Source organism: Carcharhinus amblyrhynchos, chromosome 6 (genome assembly GCF_965287045.1).
Source record: "Carcharhinus amblyrhynchos chromosome 6, sCarAmb.v2.hapA, whole genome shotgun sequence".
Taxonomy (NCBI): domain Eukaryota; kingdom Metazoa; phylum Chordata; class Chondrichthyes; order Carcharhiniformes; family Carcharhinidae; genus Carcharhinus; species Carcharhinus amblyrhynchos.
Genome location: NC_137329.1, coordinates 1,112,841 through 1,125,002, shown reverse-complemented (window position 1 = coordinate 1,125,002; position 12,162 = coordinate 1,112,841). Strand labels below are relative to the sequence as shown.

Sequence of the window (12,162 nt, the reverse complement as noted above, 5' to 3'; positions counted from 1 at the left end):
CAGGGACCCAGGTTCCATTCCCGGCTTGGGTGAATGTGTGGAGTTTGCACATTCTCCTTGTGTCTGCGTGGGTTTCCATTTTCCTCCACTGTCCAAAGATGTGCAGGTTCGGTAGATTGGCCATGTTAAATTGCCCCGTGGTATTCCAGGATGTATAGACTATGGGGATTAGCTGGGTAAATACAGGAATAGTACCTGAGTAAAATGATCTATTAGAGAGTCAGTGTAGACTCGTAGGGCTGAATGGCCTCGTTCTGCACTGTAGAAATCCTATGAAGCATAACATTACAGAATACAGAGAACTATATTCCAGTGATCAGTTCACTAAATATTATACATTTTGAAAACATCAAATTCAACTTGAGACAAGCTCACAAAAATGTTGAGAAGTCAAACACCTGCATTGCAGCAACACGGAACTCTGAACATTCCTCATATAGACCCAAGGGCTGGATTACACCCATCAAATCATCTCAATATTGTTTTGGGCCATAACTAAGGCATGTCCATTCCTATATACGAATTAGAGAGACACTGCTTTAACAATTTAATCAACACCTTTCCTGAATTACTGTAAGGCATCTTAAGGAAGGGTAAACGGGTAAGAACAAAGAAAAGCACAGCACAGAAACACACTCTTTGGCCCTCCAAGCCCGTGCTAATCATGATGCCCAAATTATATTTTAAAAAAAGCCTCCTGCCCTTACTCGGTCCGTATCCCTCTATTCCCTCCCTATTCATGTACCCATTCAGATGCCTCCTAAATGTTGCTAATGTGCCTGCTTCCACCACCTCCTCTGGCAGAGCAGTCCAGCACCCACCACTCTCTGTGTGAGAAACTGCCCCACACATTTCCCCCTCTCACCTTGAACCTGTGCCCTCTTGTAAGTAATTAGGATGAGATTATTTGCTCCAGCAACAGCTGATCCAATCTGCTGCCCTCACTCTCTCTCCACAGCTTTACATCTTCCTATTTCAATTATTTATCAACTCTTCCCCAAAGTGACTGCTCAAATCATAACCGCTTCCTGTAGAAAAGCTTTCCATGTTCCATAATCTTCTGCATCACACATTCTGCATCGCAGGTTCAACTGATGATTCTTCATTGCTCAATTTATCTGGATTACAAAGAAAGATGTGATTGTTCTACTCGAGAGGCACTCAGCCCATATTCAGCACATGGTAAAACTGTGTCTCAACACGAGCGAAGTTGTGGGCCTGAGAGATCTTCACTGGAGAAGGCTGAGGGGAAGTTCTTACCCACCTGCAGCATGGACCTCATAAACCTTCCAGTCCAGAGGACTCCTGAAGCACGTCCTTGTGCCAGGTTTCCTCAGTTGTGACCAATAATCATTGGCAGAAGAACCTGAGGCCAAGAATGCTCCATCTCACCAAGTTAAAATGGTTAAAGTTCAAAACGTTTATTTATTAGTCACAAATAGGCTTACATTAACACTGCAATGAAGTTACTGTGAAAATCCCTTAGTCGCCACAGTCTGGCGCCTGTTCTGAGGGACAATTTAGCACGGCCAATCCACCTAACCCACATATCTTTGGATCACTGGGCTGGCACCTACTCCAGGTGTGTACCGATAATGTGTGCCACAAATGGGCGCGGCTAACATGCACTGCTAGAGTGTATCGCCAAAGTGTACCAATAGTATGGACCATTACTTGGAACACTTGGAAAATCCTGGGAAGATGCAAAGCAGGAGGGACTGGAGACCTGCCAGGAGGTTTTCACCACACTTGTTCTCTTCATTGGGCCTCAGGAATGACAATTCCCAGGTTCCATAAATAAGAATACTGAACACGTGTGAGAGCAAAGGGTGCTGTCTTGTCTAGAGCACAAATGGATTCACTGTGGTTGCATCTTTCACATTGTATATATCATGTTTGAGCACTTGATAAATATATTTACTTACACTTGTACATGATTTGATGTATGTCTGTAAAATACAGAGCTGCCCTACTGACTACCTGGCCATTCTGACTACCTGGCCTCTTCCCAAACTATCCTACCTGCCCTGCCATTGGCGGCCTCCTCATCTACATCCAGTTCGGAATTATCAGATTAAATAGGGACTTCCTCCTTCTCCCCAGAGATTGGGGCTCTGCCCAAAACCTTGTCATCATCGATCTCTATGCTCCTCCACTCTGCAACGTTCAGCATGCAGCTCTCCAACACTACTCTGCATACGCTCACTGATGCATAATGCAGAACTACAGCTGAGTGATCGAGGCACCTGAAGTGCATTTTTAAAATGCCCTGTTCAGTGTGCTCCTGATGATGATATGACTGCTCTGCCTCCATTTGTAGCTTCCTACAGGGAGTCATTAGCTAAGTTCTCCCTTGTCCCCTAGAAGCCAGCCAAGCATCTGTATTCATAAAATATAGAATCCCTACAGTGCAAAAGGAGGCCATTCAGCCCATTAAGTCTGCACCGACCACAATCCACCCAGGCCCCTTTCCGTAACCTCTCATATTTTCCCTACTAATCCCTTTGACACTAAGGGGCAACTGAGCTTGGCCAATCCACCTAACTTGCACATCTTTGGACTGTGGGAAGAAACCGGAGCACAGTTTTGCCATTGGCATGTTTAGTAAGGATTGATGGTTAACCTGTTTAACTGTCTTATGAATGCACCTTCCTGGGCCATCAAATTCTGGAGTGGGACTTGAATCCAGAGCTTCTGGCTCTTCGACAAGGACAGTGTCCACTGCAACACAAAAATCTCTTTATAATCTAAAGGTGCTATTAACAACTAATCCTGAGTACCTTCTGTATCTAATCACCATGTTGAGCTGTCATCTGAATGCTTTTTAATGTCTGGTTACTGAATAAACGTGAGGCCATGTGGCATAGTGATAGCTCCCCTCCCACTGGACCAGAAGCTCCAGGTTCAAGTCCAATGCTAGGACCTGTTAACATAAGAATATAAGAAATAGGAGCAGGAGTAGGCCGTCTAGCCCTTCGAGCCTGCCCCGCCATTCAATAAAATCATGGCTGATCTGATAGTGGGTCCAGTTCCACTTACCCGCCTGCTCCCCATAACCCTTAATTCCCTTATTGGTTAAAAATCTATCTATCTGTGACTTAAACACATTTAACGAGGAAGCCTGCGCTGCTTCAATGGGCAGAGAATTCCAAAGATTCACTACCCTGTGGGAGAAGAAGTTCCTCCTCCACTCTGCTCTAAATTGACTCCCCCTTATTTTGAGGCTGTGCCCCCTAGTTCTTGTTTCTATTCTAAGTGGAAGTAATCTCTCTGCTTCTACCCTATCTAGTCCCTTCATTATCTTATATGTCTCTATAAGATCTCCCCTCAACCTTCTAAACTCCAACGAGTACAGGCCCAGTCTACTCAATCTATCCTCCTAAGCTAACCCCCACATCTCTGGAATCAACCTGGTGAACCTTCTCTGCACTCCCTCCAAAGCTAATATATCTTTTCTTAAATCAGGGGACCAAAGCTGTACACAGTGCTCTAGGTGCGGTCTCACCAGTACCTTGTACAGTTGCAGCATGACCTCCCTGCTTTTATACTCCATCCCTCTCGCGATAAAGGCCCACATTCCATTTGTCTTCTCCATTACCTGCTGCACCTGCAAACACAGGTTGGCCACAGAAGGAGCAATAATGGAAAAGTAAAAATCAGTGCTCAGTGTAAAGCAAAACTTAAGAACAAGTGACAAAGGTGGGGTGGGGGAGGGGAGTGTACTGGGACTAAAAATGTTTGGGATACTTAAGAAAACAGTCAAAATGAAGGAAAAAGATTACAGTCTAAAGTTGAGCTCAATGTTGAGACCGGAAGGCTGTAAAGTGCCTAATCAGAAGATGAGCTGCTGTTCCTCCAGTTTGCATTGGGCTTCACTGGAGCATTACATTATCCTGAGGACAGACATATGGGCAGGAAAGCAAGGTGCTGAGTTACAATGGCAGTGACAGGAAGGTCAGGCACATGTTTACAGGCAGAGCAAAGATGTTTTGCAGTTTTATTAATCTTGCTGAAAATGGGCTAATCACTAAAAATAAGCATTGATAATAAGGGAATGCAACCTTACACTAGGCTGATACCGGAGTTGAGGGGGTTGAGCTATGAGGAGAGGCTGAATAGACTGGGCTTGTACTCATTAGAGTTTAGAAGGATGAGGGGAGATTTCATTGAGACGTATAAGATGATGAAGGGGATGGATAGGATAGAGGTGGAGAGACTCTTCCCGCTCAGAAAGGATAGCAGGACTAGAGGGCACAGCCTCAAGATAAGGCGGGGGGGGGGCAGTTTAGAACGGAGTTGAGGAGGAACTTCTTCACTCAAAGAGTGGTGAATCTCTGGAATTCTCTGCTCGTTGAAGTGGTTGAGGCTACCTCGCTAAATATATTTAAGACGCGGGTGGATAGGTTTTTGATAGGCAAGGGGATTTAGGGTTATGGGGAGAAAGTGGGAATGTGGAACTGAGCCACTTCAGATCAGCCATGATCTTATTGAATGGTGGGGCAGGCTTGAGGGGCTCAATGGCCTACTCCTGCTCCTATTTCTTATGTTCTTATGTTCTTATGTTCTTCCATCTGTATGTAGCTTGATTTCAAATCACTAAACTTGACTCTAAAATACTATATGAACTATTTGCTAGTTTTTTGACGTACACAAGTCAGTTCCTTAATAAATACTTGTTGACACGATAAACTTAAAGTGTGCCTGCACCTGTAATAGCTTAAAAAACATAACAGCAACTTGAAGAGCTCTCCCTGCAAAGCAGAAACAGTGGGAATCTCTCAATTGGATGTATGGAGTCCATCCAGATTATGCTGATATCGTTGGCAAGAACCAGCAGAAGGTCTCTCCTTAACGCTTAAATCCTGGCTTTAACTTAAAATGATATTAATAGTAAGATAATTAAGGAAACTTACTTTGAAGGATTTTACCAAGTTTTGGGAAGGTGTGAGTGTTAAAGGATTTAAGATTAAACCTTGGAGATAGGTGTGTACGCATTGATGTACTGCTTATCTTATACATTTACCACATCATTGTTGCATCTGCTGTACGCCAGCAATCAGACAGCCACTCGCATCAGAATCGTGCCTGGTACCATCTGCACCCAGCTGTAAACTCTCAAAATTCTGCAACGTTGGCTTATGTAGAGTATTTACCAAGTGTTCTGCAACTTCTCACTCTACAAGCAAGTTCAGTCTCCTAAAACGCTTTGTGCTGGACAGGTAAAAACATTGATTGGAGGTAAGGATACCGTCCTGCCACAGTGGCTGCTCCAGCCCTTTGCAATCATGTGTGTCGATAGATTTATTACATATTTAAAATAGCGTGACAGTTTTGAAAGGCTCTTGTCAGTGACTGATTAATCAAAGTCTTTGGCGGGAATGTGGAACTGAGCCACGACAGATCAGCCATGATCTTATTGAATGGCGGGGCAGGCTCGAAGGGCTAGATGGCCTACTCCTGCTCCTATTTCTTATGTTCTTATGTTCTTATGGATGTGTATGGAAGTTGCTGAGTGTTGGTCAGAAATTATTATAATCGGAGCCAGTCTCTGTATAAATAATTTACTGCAGGAATATACTAAATACAATTTATTACAAAACTCTATCCATTAATGTTATGGTTATGTTATATATTAAGAAGGAACAAATTGGAAAAAAGAGTTCAGACACTAAAGTAATTACCATTTGTGACTCAGAAAATTGAGTGGGAGAAGGATCATGTCCTTGTATAGGTCTATTTCCTCTCTCTCTAATAGTGAAGATCTCATACTGTACTAATATATAAATATTTAACTGATACCAATCAAACTTAATTTCTGCATTCAAAGAATAGTGATGCAGTCAGTAAAATGGATCAGCGACATAATAGGCAAATAGCTAATCTCCTCAAGTCTTACCCAAAGGAAACCGGGAACCAGAAAAGACAGCAATCAAAAACTATATTTCACAACTGTCATTGTATTGGAAGAAAGTTAAGTAACTTGAAATACACTTAGCACAGAGATAGAGATAAAAGGTCACTGAAATAGATTTAACATAAATACAGGCAGTGACAATTATCCATTTCTTTAGCCCAAATTGTGAGAAGGTTTACAGCCATAGAGTCATAAGAACATAAGAACATAAGAAATAGGAGCAGGAGTAGGCCATCTGGCCCTTCGAGCCTGCCCCGCCATTCAATAAGATCATGGCTGATCTGTCGTGGCTCAGTTCCACTTTCCCGCCCTCTCCCCATAACCCTTAATCCCCTCTCTTATCAAAAACCCATCAACCCGCTTCTTAAAAATATTTAGCGAGGCAGCCTCCACCACTTCAACGGGCAGAGAATTCCAGAGATTCACCACCCTTTGAGTGAAGAAGTTCCTCCTCAACTCCGTTCTGAACTGCCCCCCCTTTATCTTGAGGCTGTGCCCCCTAGTCCTACTGTCTTTTTTGAGCGGGAAGAGTCTTTCCACCTCTATCCTATCCATCCCATTCATCATCTTATACGTCTCAATGAGATCTCCCCTCGAGTCATAGAGGTTTACAGCATGAAAACAGGCCCTTCGGCCCAACTTGTCCATGCTGCCCTTTTTTTAAACCCCTAAGTCAATCCCATTTGCCAGCATTTGGCCCATATCCCTCTATACTCATCTCACCCATGTAAGTGTCTGAATGCTTTAGCTTGTTCCAGACACTCACCACCGTCTGTGTGAAAAAATTGCCCCTCTGGACACTTTTGTATCTCTCCCCTCTCACCTTAAACCTATACCCTCTAGTTTTAGACTCCTCTACCTTTGTGGAAAGATATTAACTGTCTAGCTGATCTGTGCCCCTCATTATTTTATAGACCTCTATAAGATCACCTCTCAGCCTCCTACACTCCAGAGAAAAAAGTCCCAGTCTATCCAGCCTCTCCCTATAACTCAAACAATCAAGTCCCGGTAGCAACCTAGTAAGTCTTTTCTGCACCCTTTCTAGTATAATAATATCCTTTCTATAATAGGGTGACCAGAATTACACACAGTATTTCAAGTGTGGCCTTACAACTTCAACAAGACGTCCCAACCCCTGTGTTCAGTGTTCTGACCAATGAAACCAAGCATGCTGAATGCCTTCTTCATCACTCTGTCCACCTGTGACTCCACTTTCAAGGAGCTATGAACCTGTACCCCTAGATCTCTTCATTCTGTAACTCTCCCCAGAGCCCTACCATTAACTGAGTAAGTCCTGCCCTGGTTCAATCTACCAAAATGCATCACCTCACATTTGTCTGAATTAAACGCCATCTAACATTCGTCAGCCCACTGGCCCAATTGATCAAGATCCTGTTGCAATTGGAGATAACTTTCTTCACTGTCCACTATGCCACTAATCTTGGTGTCATCTGCAAACTTACTAACCATGCCTCATATATTCTCATCCAAATCATTAATATAAATGACAAATAACAGTGGACCCAGCACTGATCCCTGAGGCATACCGCCGGTCACAGGCCTCCAGTTTGAGAAACAGCTCTCTTCAACCATTTTAATTTAAATTTGATGATGTTCCTACTTCTGATAAATGTTGGTCTATACAGTCCTGTTTTTTGAAATACTGTAATATTATTTAGTTATCCTGCAATCTGTTTAAGTCACAGTTTAAGAACAAACATTTTGGGTTGGGATTTTCCAGTCGTGCCCGGCCCAAACACTGAAAATCCCACCCGTGGTGAACACACCTTTGCATGTTCCGCCCCTCACCTACTACAATCCCCATGGCAGAGGGTTTGAACTGCTGTGTTGTTAACGCTGTGGTTAGCACTGCTGCCTCACAGTTTCAGGGACCTGGGTTTGATTCCAGCCTTGGGTCATTATCTGTGTGGAGTTTGCACATTCTCCCCATGTCTGTGTGGGTCTCCTCTAGGTGCTCCCGTTTCCTTCCACTGAATGAAAGACATGCTGGTTAGGCTTATTAGTCATGCTAAATTGCCCCTTAGTGTCCAAAGATGTGCAGGTTAGGGGGGGGATTATCCATGGTAAAAGCAAGGGATTATGAGGATAGGGCGAGGGGTGGGATTGGCCTGGGTAACATGCTTTTTCGGAGAGCTGGTGCAGATTCAATGGGACAGTGTTTTTAATTCTAAACCAGTAAACAACAAGGAATAGAAGACTCTCTACTCCACTGCATGTACTGATGAAGAAAAACGTGAAGATCAACTGTTTGCTGTTCCCACTTCAAACTGCTGAAGGGTTTAATAATAGTGAACAGCTAAAATCTAAACTGATCTGAATAAAAGCTACACTCTGTAAAGTAAAACTGCTAGTTCAGTCAGCTGGATCCAACAAGTCCAAATATTTAAACTCGGTGAGCAGGCCAAGTGCCTTCCTGCAGCCACTTGGAACATTGGGTTCTGGAATAAAAGTTGATCAGGACACTAGAATAACCTCCTCAAGTAAAGCACTGATTGTTTACATTCAGTTCAGAGATTAAAATATCACCCGAAAGGTAGTACCACCAACAGTGCAGCTATTCTCCAATACTGCACTTCAATATCAGACAGGGTAATGTGCACAAGTCTCTGCAGTGGGACTGAACCCACAAATTGCTGCCTCAAAGATGTTGAGTGTGATCTTACCGGCCATTCATGCCACGCTCCTGCTGCAGTGAGGTCAGTGAATCCGGTGCCCAGCCAGATGTTCACCCCAGTAGGATGGGAAAATCCTGCTGGTGTGAACGGGGTAACATTCCAGCTGAGAGTTTATAACTGAGCCACAGCCAACACCTAATAAAGAAATGACAGATTAAAATAAACGCCAAACTACTCAATTCACCCAATATGGGCAGCACAGTGGTTAGCACTGCCGTCTCACAACACCACTGACCAATGTTCGATTCCCAGCTTGGGTGACTATGTGGAGTCTGCACATTCTTCCCGTGTCCACGTGGGTTTCCTCCGGGTGCTCCAGTTTCTTCCCACAGTCTGAAAGACGTGCTGGTTAGGGTGCATTGGGCCATGCTAAATTCTCCTTCAGAGTACCTGAACAGGCGCTGGAATAGGCAACTGGGGGATTTTCACAGCAACTTCATTGCGGTGTTAATGTAAGCCTACTTGTGACACTAATAAATAAACTTTAAACTTAAATCAATAAATCATTCAAAATTCCTGTAGATTTCCTCATCATTTGTTTTTACACTCATCTAAAATTACATCTGCTCGGTTAAAGTAATCTGCATTTTGAATTTTTTAACTATTGTTCTAAACGGTGCAAGTAGATTTAGGGAGATATTTAACAGATTGTATTTCTGGGATAAGACTAATTACTTTAAAAAGCAGGCATGATCCTCTCGTTATCCATTCCATAACTAATGAAGATTTTCCATTTACACAAACACCTTCCGAACAAGAAGAATTAGCAAGTGGTCCACTTTCTGTTGCTCGCTAGTTGGTGGCGAATTCCCGTTATTTAATATGCTGATTGCATCCAGGTTAATTATTTACTCAGAGACTGAAGAATTTCAATCTGAAGTTCATATTAAAAATACTAGTTACAGTTCTAGAAATGATAATGGTGTGATGTTGTCAGATTTCTATAAAAACAAATGCTGCTGTATCGGTTTGTGAAGGCAAACCGAACTCTTCAAAAAAAACTGGTTCTAATACAAACAAGCAATGCCAAGTGGATTCTCAGCCTTGCAGGTGGTTTAGTGGTTAACACCATCTTTCATTGCAACAAATACCACTGAGGCCAACTTGAAATGAACCGTATTTCAGAAGAAAACTTGTTTTTTATTATTCACGGCCAGCTTTTATTGCCCATCTCTAGTTGCTTTTGGTTCAGGAGACAGTTGAGAGTCAACCATATTGCTGTGGCTCTGGAGTAACATGTAGGCCAGACTGGGTAAGGATGGCAGGTTTCCTTCCCTAAAGGACATTAGTGAACTGGATGGGTTTCATGGAGATTCTTAATTCCAGATTTTTTTTACTGAATTCAAATTCCGTGGTGGGATTCAAACCCAGGTCCCCAGAATATTAGCTGAGTTTCTGAATTAAAAGTCTAGCAATGATACCACGAGGTCATTGTTTCCCCCTCACTGAAAGTTATTTTTCACACGCACCAAGCCTAAAGACAAGAGGAGGAATGTTAGAATTCAAAGGAGAAAGTGAAGTGTCCGCAGCTAAACTGTTATTGCAAGATGTTGTAAATGTAAAAATTATATCCATACTGTAGGCTGGATACAGTATAGAAAATAGAAAACAGCATAACTCAAAACTGACAAACACACTGCACCCTGATGGTGAGTTTCTTCAATATGTAATGAGGAAACAGCAGAGGCCCTTCATTTACACTAGAGTGCTCAGATAATGGACAGAGAGCAGAGATAAACAGCAGATGCCCTTCATGTACTGTATACTACTACAGAATGTCTTCCAAACAGGATGTTTGTTTGTACAAGGACAGGACTGACAATTCAGTGATGTACCGAGGGAGCACTGCACTGTCAGAAGTGCCACAGTTCAACTGTTCAGCTGAATGTAGGAACATGGGAACAGCAATCGGTCACTCAGCCACTGTAGCCTGCTCCACCGTTCAATAAGATCATGGCTGATCTCAATCCCACACTCCTGTGTGGCGCCCATCACTCTTGATTCCCTTACCAAACAGAAATCTGTCCAACTCTGCCTTAAATAAATCTAGAGACCCAGGCTCCGCTGCTTCCAAACAGCAATCACCCTCTTTGGGAGAAAAAGTTTCTCCTCATTTCCATCTTAAAATAGAGATCCCTAATTTTTTAACTATGCCCCCTACTTCTCATCTTCTCCCACAAGAGGAAACAAACATATCCTCAGTATCAACAAAACCTGAACAATATCCAGCTTTGAACTGACAAGTGACAATAACATTCACGCCACAAGTGCTAGGAACCATCTCCAACAAGAGAGAATCAAATTACCATCACTGAATCCCCCACCGTCAACATGCTGAAGATTAACACTGACCCAAAACTGAAGTGGACTAGCCATAAACAGATGTGGCTATCAGAGCTGGTCAGAGGCTAGGAATACTGTGGTAAGTAACTCACCTCCTGACTTCCCAAAACCTATCCACCATCTACAAGGCCCAAATCAGGAATGTAATGGAATACTTTCCACTTGTCTGGATGAGTGTAGTTCCAACAACACTCAAGAAGCTCAACACCATCCTGGACAAATCAGCCTGCTTGATTGCTACCCTTCTACAAACATTCAATCCCTGCACAACTAATGCACAGTGGCAACCGTGTGCACCATCTACAAGATGCATGGCAGCAACTCACCAAGTTCCTTGGGCAGCACCTTCCAAACTCATGGCCACTATCAAAGAACAATACTTTGTTATGAGTTTGGAAGGTTGATGAGTTGCTGCAGTGGATAGTACACACGATTGCCATCTAAAAGGACAAGAGCAGCAGATACATGGGAACACCACCATCTGGGGGTTCCCCTCCAAGTCACTCACCATCCTGATTTGGAAATATATCAGTCGTGCCTTCACTGTCACTGGGTCAAAATGCTGGAATTCCCTCCCTAACGGCATAGTGGGTGTACCTACACCACAGGGACTGCAATGGTTCACAGCAGGATTAGGGATGGACAATTACTGCTGGCCCAGAAAGGAACAGAAATTGGTCACTTTGTAATAATAAGGTTTTGGTTTTACTCACACCTGATGTCACTCTGTGGATGTGGGAAAGTGATTGGGATGAAGGTGCGGAATGGGGGAGAGCATCCAAGACTTTGCGCTGCTCCTGATCCAGATCCAGAACCTGATCCAGATCCAAACCCAGAACCTGATCCAAACCCAGAACCTGATCCAGATCCAAACCCAGAACCTGATCCAGATCCAGAACCTGATCCAGATCCAAACCCAGAACCTGATCCAAACCCAGAACCTGATCCAGATCCAGAACCTGATCCAGATCCAAACCCAGAACCTGATCCAAACCCAGAACCTGATCCAGATCCAGAACCTGATCCAGATCCAAACCCAGATCCAGATTCAGCTCCTGATCCTGACCCAGACCCAGTTCCCGGTTATTTGTTGATGACAGACTTCTCTAATAAACACACATTTGGACATTTTGCAGCAGTTTGCGGCTTTCTTACCGTCTCCCTGTCGCCTAGCAACGCCGTGGGGCGCGGGACACGCCGGAAGCTGTA

The 12,162-nt window shown here is 43.5% G+C and overlaps 1 protein-coding gene across 2 annotated transcripts in view; it reads right to left on the bottom strand.

Annotated features, from left to right (window-relative positions):
• Positions 1-12,162, bottom strand: part of iftap (intraflagellar transport associated protein) — a 40,891-nt gene extending 28,729 nt beyond the window's left edge. Inside the window, exons 1-2 of one of the 2 annotated variants that reach the window (XM_080189851.1) lie at positions 11,667-11,776; positions 8,599-8,745 (exon numbers count right to left, since the gene is read on the bottom strand). The gene's annotated coding sequence lies outside the window, so the exon portion shown is untranslated. Of the gene's footprint in view, positions 1-8,598; positions 8,746-11,666; positions 11,777-12,108 lie in introns of those variants that run through there. The other variant, XM_080189852.1, reaches the window with a different exon arrangement.